The following is a 13,652-nucleotide window of genomic DNA, read 5'->3' as shown; positions in this document are numbered from 1 at the left end:
TAAGGAACATTTAATCTAGCCTACTGGCAGGAAAGGTTTAAGTGCCCTCAGGCCAAGCCACTCAGCAGAAGGCCATTGAAGGAAGAAATTAGCCTAGTGTTGTGGAGATGTTAGATGGGAGCACTCAGGAGTAAAGATGGATGCCCTGAAGGCTGCAATTCTAAACACACTTTCTAAGGGACTGAGCCCCATAGAACTCAACAGGACTTACTTCTGGATTCTGCTGTTGGTAAGGCTTGACTAGGGATCCTCTGCAAAGATATCCATATCAAAGCAGGGTTGGCAATCCCCTGCCTGGAATGCCCTGCCCCTACCTTTTAATGTGGCTACTCCAAACTTCTTTACAGATTTGACCCTTCACTGCAGAGAGAGGTTTCAGAAATGAGTAAGAGTTAAGAAGATTCCCTACTCTTTCCTGCCTACTCTGCAGGCTGCTATAAACTCACTTTGAAAGCCAACCCAATTCCAGTGAGTAATAATTGACAGAGAGAAAACACACATGGTTTGGTCTACCTTCACAGGCAGTAGATTGGGAACAACAGCAACTGAAGCCACACTTCCCAGTATGTGAATTCTCTTTTACCACTATTGGGCAAGAAACAAACTATCATGCAGATAACAAGATTCATCATCAGTAGGTTTAAGAGGGTTGAGCTGACCATGTGGAACCACTGTTGTTGCTTCTATGGATGTAAGAGAGTAAGGTCAGAATTAAATGAAATAGAAAAATAAAAACAAAAGACAGTGATTATTTCCTAAATGCAATACCATACCAACCACAACAAGATCCCTGTGAGTAAGACAGAAAAGTCAGCATCCCACAACCAGTCAGGGTTCCTCACCAAAACTAAAAAAATGCTGGCAGCCAGTCAGCCAAGTCACAGAAATCCCCATGCAGCACAACCTGACCTGGGGGCTACAGTTAGCGCAGAATGCTGCGGCACAATTGCTGAAATCTGCACTGGTTGTCAAATCGGGGCAAGTTGAAGGTGTGCTTTCCATATTACGGGTTCCACATAGTACTTGTTCTGCTCTTGTAAGAAATTGATCCTTTAGTGTGGCAGTATCTTTGGAACTCCCTGCCTATTTACATTAGGCAGGTGCTTCATTGTACTCATTTTGGTACCTGCTAAAAACATTTTTGTTTAGGCAAACCTACCCAGGTATGTAGAAGCTATTGAGTTTTTTATCTGTTTTTAACTCATTGCTGGTTTTATTATCTGGAATGTTTTTAAATACCTGTCCTTAACTGTTGTGGCCAATACTTCTATTGTGTTAATTTCTTCTATAAACTGCTTTGAGGTTTGTTTGTTTTTTACAATAAAGCAGAATATAAAAGTTGTAAATAAAATACAAAAATAAATTTCAGAGTCAGTGTGGCCCTTGGGTCTCTTTCCTCTTTTAGGAACAAAGGAATCTGTCTTATACTGAATCAGGCCATTTGCTCCCACAAGATGCAGTAATGGCCACCAGCTTGGATGGCTTTAAAAGAAGATTAGACAAATTCATGGAGGACAGGGCTATCAATGGCTACTAGCCATGATGGCTGTGCTCTGCCACCCTAGTCAGAGGCAGCATGCTTCTGAAAACCAGTTGCCGGAAGCCTCAGGAGGGGAGACTGTTCTTGCACTCGGGTCCTGCTTGTGGGCTTCCCCCAGGCACCTGGTTGGCCACTGTGAGAACAGGATGCTGAACTAGATGGGCCACTGGCCTGATCCAGCAGGCTCTTCTTATGTTCTTATGTTCTTATGATACCATCTAGCTCAGTACTGCTAACATGGACTAGCATTGACTCTCCAGGATTCCAGGCAATAGTCTCATCCAGAGATTGAATTTTGGATGTTTGCATGCAAAGCATGTGCTCTGCCACTGAGCTTCAGCCCTGTTTTTAAAAGTTTAACAATAAATAACATGTGTAATTAGCATTGCAGCTTTACTCCCAGAAAAACTTCATACTGGGAAGGTTTTCAAAACAGGTTATGAATAAGACAAATAAACTGCCCTCTTCAACAGTCCAGTAAAATTTAAACTTGTTTGACTCCCTAATTAGAAAGGTATAACACTGCAGCATGTACACTTTTTAAGACTTTTGTTAAAAATTTAATTGAAAGATAAAATGTATAATATACCGTTTTTGCAAGTAATTAAAAAACCTGCATGCACACTTTTATTATAATTATAACTAAAATTGTTTACTGTGTATGCCCACCAAGATCCTGCTGTGATCTTCTGTTGTAGTGCAATCCTATGCATGTTTACTCAGAAGCAAGTCCCAATCATGTACATAGAAAGTACTCTTTATGCTGCTAAAACCTATATATTTACTAAATTCCTGATGTGAGACAAGCAGGAAAAGGAAACCGTTCTCAGAACTTGAAATGGGGTTTAAGTATTGCCAGGGGTCAACAGATCTTGTCAGTCACAACCCTGACTTCATGTATTGGCTAAAAACCTGAAAGGGCAGGGATTAGAGCAGCTGGTACCAACAGAAGTTTGGGGGGTGCAACTGACATTTTGGTTTATATCTTTTGAACCAGACCACCTAGAAACTTAATTTTTTATTAAATGAAAGCTAAGAGTCTGGAGATTCAGGTGACTCACCCAGAGACCCAGAGAGGACCCCAACAAACCAGAGTCTATGGGTGAAAACCAGTTACCTGGCAACCCTACATGACAAAAAAGGAAAGGGGGTTTGACAGGATGAAAAAACAAGCAAACTCAAACACTATTTTTTAGTTACAAAGTTATTATGATGACCAGCTGGAATGGATACAGTTCAAGGAGAGGAGGAACCAAAAGTTGCTGGTCTGTTTAGAAGAACTGATACAATGGCCTTACTTCCCTTCTCTTTGCTGCAGCTTGATGTAATGGCTGCTGCCAGGAGACAGTTGATGAAGGGAGGAGACAGATGGAGCTGGCTTATCAGCAGAGATGATGGTTTCCCTGGTTCCATTCTCCCTCTCTCTGCTGTGGTCTGATGCAATGGCTGCTGCAAGATGACAGCAGAGGGACAGATGGAAGGCTCAGTGGCACCAGTCTTTCAGGAAGTGGCCCTGCTATCATTTGTTTCTCTGCTCTAGTCCAATGGAATGACAGCTTAGACAGCCAAGTTGCAACTTACAATCAGCATTCCTTCTCTTGCAGAAAGTATGCAGAATTCTATAGTGATTTCAGGAGACTGACCCTTCCCCAACGTCCTTCCTTTCTATCTCTCCCTCATCAATCGAGCTTAATGGTGTGACGCTGGAGAACATTGATCACTTTCCCCATCTTGGCAGCCATCTCTCTGTAAAAGCTGACATCGATGTTGAAATTCAACATCATCTGAGCTCTGTGAGTGCCTCATTCTCCCGAATGAAGCATAAAGTGTTCGAGGACTGGAATATTCGCAGGGAGACCAAAATGCTTATTTACAAAGCCATTGTACTTCCAACCTTACTGTACACCTGTGAAACATGGACCATTTATAAATGCCACTCTCAACTTCTTGAAAGATTCCACCAATGCTGCCTCAGGAAAATTCTGCAAATTACTTGGGAAGACAGACGGACTAATGTTAGCATTTTGGAAGAAGCAAAGACTACCAGTGTTGAAACAATGATCCTTCAACATCAACTTCACTGAACTGGCCATGTTGTTCGAATGCCTGATCACCGTCTTCCAAAGCACCTACTTTACTCCCAACTTTAAGGATGGAAAAGGGAATATTGGTGGACAGCAAAAGAGGTTTAAAGATGTTCGTAAAGCAATTCTACAAAAATGTAGCATGCGCATCGAGACCTGGGAAGCTTTAGCCCATGAGTGTCCCAATTGGAAGTCAGTCATTATCAAAGGTGCTATGGCCTTTGAAGAAGCACGAGTACAGGGCGAAAGGGATGTTATCTTAGAAGACAATCTTACTCAGCCATGAGTGATCGCCAATGAATGAATGAAGTCCTTTACCTTTTCAAAAAAACAACAGATCTTAGAGCTATTTTTGCTTTGGAACACAGATAAAATTGTAAATACACTTCTGGCTGGATTACATATGGACCAGAAACAGAGAACGTTGGTTGAGCCTACATGCAGTGGAAATTAGTGGAACAAGCAAGTTATAAATAACTTAAACCAAATTGATTTCATCAGGAACTTGCACTATCTGGATTGGGGCTTATATGTATAGATTTTGTTTGCTTCTGTTTGTGCTGCTGATATACGTAAACCAGAAACAGGATTCAGGTTTATCTTCCTAACTGGCCAAAATTAACAAAATGAATTTCAACTAGGATAAATTTAAAGTTCTGCATTTATGTAGGAAGAATCAAATCCACAATTACAGGGTGGGTGATACCTAGCTTAACAGTGGTACACATGAAGGGGATTTGGGGTTTTTAGTAGACCATAAACTAAACATAAGCCAGTAGGGGGATGTGACAGCAAAAAGGCTAATGTAATTCTAGGTTACATCAACAGGCATATCATGCCCATATCATGAGGAGTAATGGTACTGGCATATTCTGTTTTGGTCAGACTTCCTCTAGAGTACTGTGTCCAGTTTTGGACACCACTGTTTAATAAGGATATTGCCAAACTGGAATGTGTACAGATGAGTGTAACAAAGGGGTCCTACGAGGTAAGGTTGAACAAGTTTAGTCTGGAGAAGGGATGATTAAGAGAATCTATGATAGCCATCTTCAAATATTTGAAGGGCTGTTACTTGGATGATGGAGCAAATTTGCTACAGAGGTTAGGACCTAACAAATGGGTTCAAAAAAGGATTTAGATTAACCATTAAGAAGAACTTCCTGATGGTATGAGCTGTTTGACTGTGGAACAGACCACCTGGTGGAATCGCCTTCATCAGAGATTTTTAAGCAGAGGCTGGATGGGCACTTATCAAGGATGCTGCAATTAGTGGATTCCCAACATTGGCAGCAAATTGGATTAGATGGCCTCTGAGGTTCTTTTCTGTGACTCAGGCTGTGCATACAAGTACAAATCTGACGTAGTTCAGTTATGCCTAAGTCTCATGGAACTCAATGGAGCAATTTAACAAACTATACATTGTATATTCAAACCAAGCCTCCATACTGGGAGGAAGGGCAGGATATAAATGAAATAAATTTATTATTATTATTATTATTGTTGTTGTTGTTGTTGTTCCAATGCACATATGAAGCTTGTGCATAGGCAGGGACAGCTCTGTGCATGCAGTGGATAGCATGTGTGGCTCTGGGCTTGCTGATGAATGGGAAAGCCCTTGTGGTCCACATGTGGAGCTCCCATACATGCAAGGAACCCTCAAGTTACTAACAGGAGTTAGATTATGGAGTCAATTCATAGTCCATTGATTGCAAAAGGAAGCTGGAATTGTGATGAAAACAGCGGCCTGTTCAGAATCAGACAAAAGCTAAGGATTAGTTTGTGTGTGTGTGTGGGGGGGTTGTCAGGCTTACTCATAGTGGGAAGCAGGGGGCATTTATGGAAATATTCATTATGGAAATAATCCACAAATATTCAAACACCTAGTGGATTATCTGGATTCCAAAGCATCTGAAATCCACCTGCTGCTAGTTAAAATTAAAAAAATCTAATAACAGGACCTCCCTGGAAGTGAGTTTTGTTCTTGAAATGATTTTTTTTGGGGGGTGGGGGTGGTAATTCTCTTGTTTGCATTAAAGCCACTTTGTGGTTGCTATGCACTTCACTCCCACATCCCCAAACACATGGGTGAGCCTATTTGCCATTTTCTTGCTGCAATTGATTCCCTAAATTATTATTTTGTATGATTAATTTCTAAGATTCCAGCAGAACATTGGAGCAGTAGCTTAAGCTATACCTGCTAAAATTCCCTCTTCCATACACAGCTACGAAAGATGTAGGTCTGATCTTCTTTTGCGTCTGACAACCCTAAAGTAAAGTAATCATCACTTTTTGTCACAGCTTAGCAATTTTTATTATTTATAAACTTTTTTTTGTTTTGATTATTTAAGTTGCCCTCAAGGCACAAAGTAAAGAAGGCATCAGAACTTTGATGAAGGCTGCTGTGCTGTACTCACTCACCTGGATAAACACCATTTACATTTGAGTAGGCATGTATAAGATTATATTGTTGTATGCCACCCCAATCTCTGAGCTGTGAGAGATCTCCAGGGGTCCCTGCGCTTGTCCAGGGTTTGGTTTCCTTGGAATGAAGGTCAGCGGAGACTATGGTGTCTTTATGAAATATGGTTTATTTATACACATTCATAGCCTGAGCAAAAGATGGAGGGGTTCAAAGCATCAGCAGTCCAACAGATCTTGATTTTCCATAAGACTTATATGAGGCATCCTGAAGCTATTGTGCTATTGTGCAGGGAACAGGCCTCCCTGGTTGTCTCCAGTTCTCAGCCTTTCCTCAGCTAGCTAAAAACACAAACTTTTCTTTGGCCCCAGGAGGAAGGAGAGTCTCCTGAAGAATTTCAATAACAATAGGATCTCCCTATGGGCACTTGACAGACCCATTAGCCCACCAGGCTACTCTATTAGATTAACAAAGGAGACTCGTTTGACCAGAGGAGCAGGTTTCTCAGCTGCAGAGCCCACCTCCAGGTGCAGGATTCCAAATCAGAGTCTGGAAGGGGACTCATAGAATTCATCTATCTCAATCCCCAAACCCATAACAATACTGTAATACACACAAGTCTACTCTTCTGAGCCTAATATTGACTCATAAGTAATAGCATGATCCCATGCAAGTTTATGCAAAAGTTGTAACTTTTGTTGTGTTCAGTGGCAAGGTCCGAGGGGTGCTTATAAGCATATTTGTGTGAAGATGCTTACAAGCTTTGCAACAATCAGGATCCCATGATTGTGTAGTGCTTCCAAGTATGGGATCTTCCTCCAAACAAGAGATGGATTGACTCCATAAAGGAAGCCACAGACCTGAACTTACAAGATCTGAACAGGGTGGTTTATTGGAGGTCACTGATTCATAGGGTCACCATCAGTTGAAGGCACATAACACACACACCCAAGTATGGGAGGCTTGTACACATGTCCAAGTGCAACCCAAATCCAAAAAGATTGACATTAGTCTACAGACATCTAGTGTGTTCACAGCTGAGCATTGAGTTGAACCCATGTCACAGTCATATCAACTAGGCCATGCTGACATACTATTAATATTCACTAATAGGCAAAAAAAACCCTTGTAGTGTAACAACGTACCTATAGCCAACAGATATTTCTGTCAAACTTAAAAAGCAGGGAAATTGGGTAATTATAGTGAATGCACCAGGGGAGCAGGAGACCTGACCTCCTCTCTGAGATATTGTACTGTCCTACAAATTTGTAAAAATGCAAACACAAATTTGGTACCAAATTCTTCCAAGCTACACAGGACGTGGATTGGACTGTAAAAGACCAACCCAAATTGTGTTTGCATTTTGACAAATTTGTAGGGCAGTACAATATCTCAGAAAGGAGGTCAGGTCTCCTACTCCCCTGGTGCATTCACTATAGCTGCCCAATTTCCCTGCTTTTTAAAGTTTGATAGAAATATCTGCTGGCTATTGGTATATTCTTAAACCACAAGGGTTTTTTTTGCCTATTAGTGAATATTACTTTTTGATTGCCTTTATTAACTACTGGTTCTGGTTCTCATTATCATTAACAGACTTATACTGTACTGGACCACAGTCATCTTTACACACTGTGGATGGTGAATTTGGGCTCAGGTGTTGAGACTTGCACTTTGCTTGTTTGCTGTTCTTGTTAAGGTTATAAACTGCTTAGCCAATGGATCTATCTCAGGTCCTTTTCTGCTGCTTAAAACCACTACAAATAGCCACGTGGAAATGGATGTTTTATTGGCTAGCACTTGAGCAGTTTATCTAGATGCTTCTTTAAACCTTGTATAAATAGTGCTGTTAAGCTGATGAACACTGAACTCCATTAAAAGCCATAGGCACAATTTGCTAAGCTATGCAAGAGAAGACTCAGATAAATCACACTCAACAGCTGTAGCTCTGTATACACCTTTGCATTATGATGTCTTGGTCTCAATACTCATTTTCATAAAGCATCCACCCAAAACATGATATATCATGTATATATGTGCAAGTGGTCCGCATACTACACAGGAGTGTGCGTGTATTCATACCCAAAGTGTATGCACATTGTTGTTGTTATGTGCCTTCAAGTCAATTATGACTTATGGCGACCCTATGAATCAGTGACCTCCAATAGCATCTGTTTAAACCACCCTGTTCAGATCTTGTAAGTTCAGGTCTGTGGCTTCCTTTATGGAATCAGTCCATCTCTTGTTTGGCCTTCCTCTTTTTCTATTCCTGTTTTTCGCAGCATTGTTGTCTTTTCTAGTGAATCCTGTCTTCTCATTATGTGTCCAAAGTATGATAACGTCAGTTTCATCATTTTAGCTTCTAGTGACAGTTCTGGTTTAATTTGTTCTAACACCCAATTATTTGTCTTTTTCGCAGTCCATGGTATGTGTAAAACTCTCCTCCAACACCACATTTCAAATGAGTTGATTTTTCTCTTATCCACTTTTTTCACTGTCCAACTTTCACATCCATACATAGAAATTGGGAATACCATGGTCTGAATGATCCTGACTTTGGTGTTCAGTGATACATCTTTGCATTTGAGGACCTTTTCTAGTTCTCTCATAGCTGCCCTCCACAGTCCTAGCCTTCTTCTGATTTCTTGACTATTGTCTGCATTTGGGTTAATGACTGTGCCGAGGTATTGATAATCCTTGACAAGTTCAATGTCCTCATTGCCAACTTTAAAGTTACATAAATCTTCTGTTGTCATTACTTTAGTCTTTTTGATGTTCAGCTGTAGTCCTGCTTTTGTGTTTTCCTCTTTAACTTTCATCAGCATTCTTTTCAAATCATTACTGGTTTCTGCTAATAGTATGGTATTCATATCTTAAATTATTGATATTTCTCCCTCCAGTTTTCACACCTCCTTCATTTTGGTCCAATCCCGCTTTCTGTGTGATATGTTCTGCATACAGATTAAACAAATAGGGTGATAAAATACACCTCGGTCTCACACCCTTTTCTATTGGGAACCAAGCTGTTGGTATTTATTGCACACCACTGACAATTTGAGTAGCCTCATTGTAGAGATAAAATATAGCAGAGGTTCTGGACACAATGGCTCAAAATGAAGATAGAATTGTGGGGGGAGGAGGGGAGCTTCATCAGGTTAAATTTCTGTATGCCATGTTGTTAAAGTCTCACAAGCCCTGCCAGAAAGGTGGCAATTTGATCTCTAGGGACTAGCCATGTGCTAGGAGATTTTGTATACTCTCCTCTCTCAAACACATAAGTGGGAGAGGAGAAAGGAGGAGACTGGATGAACACCCAGAATATGCATTTTGATCATAGGCTAGAGCCTTCCCATTTAGTTATCTGGGGGCTTCTCATGGGAAGGGGTCTGCTACAATGCTCCAGCTTCATGGTATGCCAATTAGGACAGAAAAATGATCATGTTTATCAATACCTTATGGCAGTTCTCTTTTAGTGCCGCCCTGGGCTCCTGCAGGGAGGAAGGGCAGGATATAAATCAAATAAAATAAATAAAAAAATAAAAATTGTGTCATTAAAACCACTTTTGGATACTTTTAAATCTTCCACTCCACACACAACAGTGAGAGAGTAGTTGAAGAGAGAAAGATGGATATTGACTTATCTGTGGCATTTATTAATTTTCTTTTCTTACATTTATACCCTGTCTTTCTTTCATCAAGCAATCCAAGGCAGCATACATATAGTTCTCAGGCGGTCTCCCATCCAGGCACTGACCAGACCCGGACGTGCTTAGCTTCAGCAAGGTAGTGGTCTCATATGCCTTATGACCATACCCTGGGATTGTTTAACCCCCCTTAATTGAAAAAGTGTGACATAATTTGACTAACAGTGTCTCAAGCTATTCCTTTCAGATATTCCTCATGTTTGTATTTACTACTGAAAATGCACAAATAAAACTATTTTAAAAAAAGATAGATGTCTACATTTGGTAATCCACTTTATTTGCACAAACCTACAGTTTCAATATGCACTTGAATCCCTCCCGCAAAATGGCAACAGCCTGGAGGCACCCTTAAAGGTTTCCTTGCTTTGGTGACATGGCTGGTTAATTAACAAGAATACAGGTGCTATTCCTGTCAGTTGTGGATTCCACCTCGAACAATTAAGAGCTGCAGAGAGAAGCTGACGCTGACTCCCACTAGGAATGGGGTTCATTGCTCAGTTCCGATTAGGGTTGCCAGGTTCAATCCCTGAGACTGATCCTGTATCTTTAGGAGAAAAGAAAGTCAGCCAAGTGCAGGTGTTCTTGCAACCCTGTAATGGGAAAAAACACCAGGTGGAATTCTCCCTTCCCCTTGCACAACTTTTAAAGATACAACAGACCTCTTGGAGGCTAGGCCTGGCAACCAAGAGGTCTTCTGTATCTTTAAAAGTTGTGCAGGGGGGAGGGAGAATTCCACCTTGTGGTTTTTCCCATTACAGAGTTGCAAGAACACCTGCACTTGGCTGACTTTCTCTTCTCCTAAAGATACAGGATCAGTCTCAGGCCTTGAACCTGGCAACCCTATTCCTCCTCCCTTCTTCCTCTCCTCTTCTTTCTTCCTCCTCCCCTGACCACTCCAGCCGTCCCTCCATCCGTCAGTTTTACCTATCCAAACATGATTGCATGGGAGTAAATACCACTGAACTCAATAAGCATGCAAATGATCAAATCTGCCCTTTTCCTCCCCTCCCCCTTCTGCCTGCTCCCCTTGCCCCCTCCTCCACATTATGTACAGAATGTAAGTGCTGGGGTGGGGCTGTGTAATTGACTCCCAGTCTAGTAGAATGCTTGTAAAAGGCTTTTTTCCCCAGGGATTGGGCAGAATCTAAATAAATTAATAAATCCAGCTTGCTGCTTCAATGTGAAAGCCTGTTCCTAAGTGCCAGCCAAAGAAGATTAACAGCTCATAAATTGAATTAGATTGGCAGTCAGTACCTTTCAGTAATTATAAATTTCATTTACTGTTTGCAGTTTTCCCCTCTCTAATAAACATCTCATACTTTCCCACTGTGATAGATTAATCTTTTTTGGCAGCCTGCCTGACTTCTCTGTTCATTGCCTGTGGGACTGTTACATAAAATGGCTTTTCTCTCTTTTTTGAAAAAGGATAGTAAGACCACCAGGTCATGCCTAACTCTAAGCATGGTGCTCTACTTGCTGCCTGCCTAAAGCTAGTGAGACAGGATGGGTGAGCTCTCAGAGTGTTTAAATCTGAAATGTGTGTAATGTTTTTGGTGGATCCATCATTTAAATCCAAACCATGGCTCCAGAATGCTCTGGGCTAAGCACAGACTAATTATCATCTTCCTACTGGCCCTCAGTACTAACCCTTGGATTGAGATCATTCCAAAGGTCCCATGAGCTTGTGGTGGGGATTCTCTCCCAACTCACAGAAGGAAGGGCATCCAAGTAAGATCAAATTTATCTTTGAATATTGGGCCTCTGCTGGCCTAGCAGCATTGAGTGAGTTTCTCATACAGTGCTAGCTGCCCAACTCAGGCTGCCCAAGCTTCCATCAAGATGTTAGTCGTGGATCTGTATGTAGTACTCTGGGGCTGCAGAGAATTTGGGCTATTATCACTCTATGTCCCTAGTTTTCTCTTTTTCAGACTAAACATGCCCAGCTCCTTCATCCAATCCTCATAACAGGACTTCTTTTCCGTACCCTTAAAAAAACACAAGGGCAGGGCCAGTGCCAAAGGGCGGCCAGGTTAAGCCCTGGCCAAGGGCCCCTGAAATCCAGAAGGGCCCCTCCTTAGGGTGGGAGGGTAGTACTCCTGCGATCCACGGCAGCATCAGCTTCCCACTCTGCCACGCATCGTGCAGCTTCCATGCACCCCCCCATTACAGTCAATGAGGGCTTCAATAAACTCACATGCACACCCCATCTATCTTTTCTGCTGCTGTGAATGATGTGCATGCGGCGCACACATGTCTGCCATCAACCAAGATGGTGGCAGAGGCTCCCTAAGGGGCTGATGCCCCTGTTGCCATTTTGGTTGATGATAGGCATGCGCTCACAGCATACATTTCATTCACAGGGACAGGAGAGGTAGGTGGGATGTGCGGGTGAGTTTATTAGCCCTGCACTGCCTGTATGGGTGAGTTGGGCTATGGTGCCATGGTAGGGTTGCCAGGTTCAAGGCCTGAGACTGATCCTGTATCTTTAGGAGAAGAGAAAGTCAGCCAAGTGCAGGTGTTCTTGCAACCCTGTAATAGGAAAAACCACAAGGTGGAATTCTCCCTTCCCCCTGTACAACTTTTAAAGATACAAAAGACTTCTTGGAGGCTGGGCCTGGCAACCAAGAGGTCTTTTTTATCTTTAAAAGTTGTACAGGGGGAAGGGAGAATTCCACCTTGTGGTTTTTCCCATTACAGGGTTGCAAGAACACCTGCACTTTGCTGACTTTCTCTTCTCCTAAAGATACAGGATCAGTCTCAGGCCAGGAACCTGGCAACCCTACAGCCATCTGAGGGAAGAACTGTGTAGCAGGAGCTGCCTTGTCTTCCTGGCTTGGACACCGTCACCAATGTTACTTATGGATCTGATAGGGGGGGAGAGTGCTTCAGGGGAGGGGCTGCTGCTGTTTACCAAGGCCTAGACAGCCAGAACCACCATGCACATTGTCAAGGAGTGGCTCTGCTAGACAGCCAGTATCTGCACAGACAAACTAGTTGACTGTGTTATAAGAACTGTAACTTTAAGAACAAATGCTTGAGCTTGCTTTCCCCTCCTCCCTCCAATTCCCTTTTCGTAGTTTTTTTAGATTGTGAGCTTGAGGGCAAGCACCATCTTAGAACTGATTTTTGTAAGCTGCTTGGAGAGGTTTTTTTTTGCTAAAGGGCAGGATATAAATGCCTTAAATAGAGAAATCTTCCATGCCTCCACCTCTCCAATTTGGCTTCTTAAAGTATGGCACCTAGAACTGGACACAGTACTCCATATAAGGTCTGTGCAGTGCAAAATAATGAGGAATGATTACTTCTTGTGACTTGGAAATTAAATTGCATTGGAAAGCCTTAAAATGCATTAACCTTGTTTGCAACTGCACCCTACTGTTTAGCTCATGTTCAGCTTCTGATAAATGACAGTCCCAAGATCCTTTTCTCTTGTACTATTGGTAAGCCAGGTATTCCCCATTCTATACCTGTGCATTTGAGTATTATTCTTAGTTGCCTGGCTGCAGGGCTGACTAGCAAAGTATATTGCATATGTGTGAAAGGTCATTGTTGTATAACCGTCCCATAAACAGAATGAATGCCCAAAAAGACCGGACATAGTCTAACTACAACATAAGCTTTGTGCAAGCAAATCGGGATGAATGCTAAATAAACAGGGTACTTGCAGGACCCCCAAATATTGTTTTAGTAAGGAGCTGGGAAGATCTGATAGAACAGAAGCTCAGCCTTTACAGGAGACGTGCACAATAAATGAGAAACATGCACACATTAATTGCTTCTGCAGAAAGGCTCACAGGAGGCCTGGCAAACACAGGTCCACCACAGCTCCTGTTGCGTTTTACACGTGAGAATACCATCTCACTGGAACACAGGAAGCTGCCTTATGCATATCATTGGTCCAACTAGCT

This window comes from Rhineura floridana, chromosome 1 (genome assembly GCF_030035675.1).
Source record: "Rhineura floridana isolate rRhiFlo1 chromosome 1, rRhiFlo1.hap2, whole genome shotgun sequence".
Lineage (NCBI taxonomy): Eukaryota > Metazoa > Chordata > Lepidosauria > Squamata > Rhineuridae > Rhineura > Rhineura floridana.
This window is presented reverse-complemented; position numbering follows the sequence as displayed.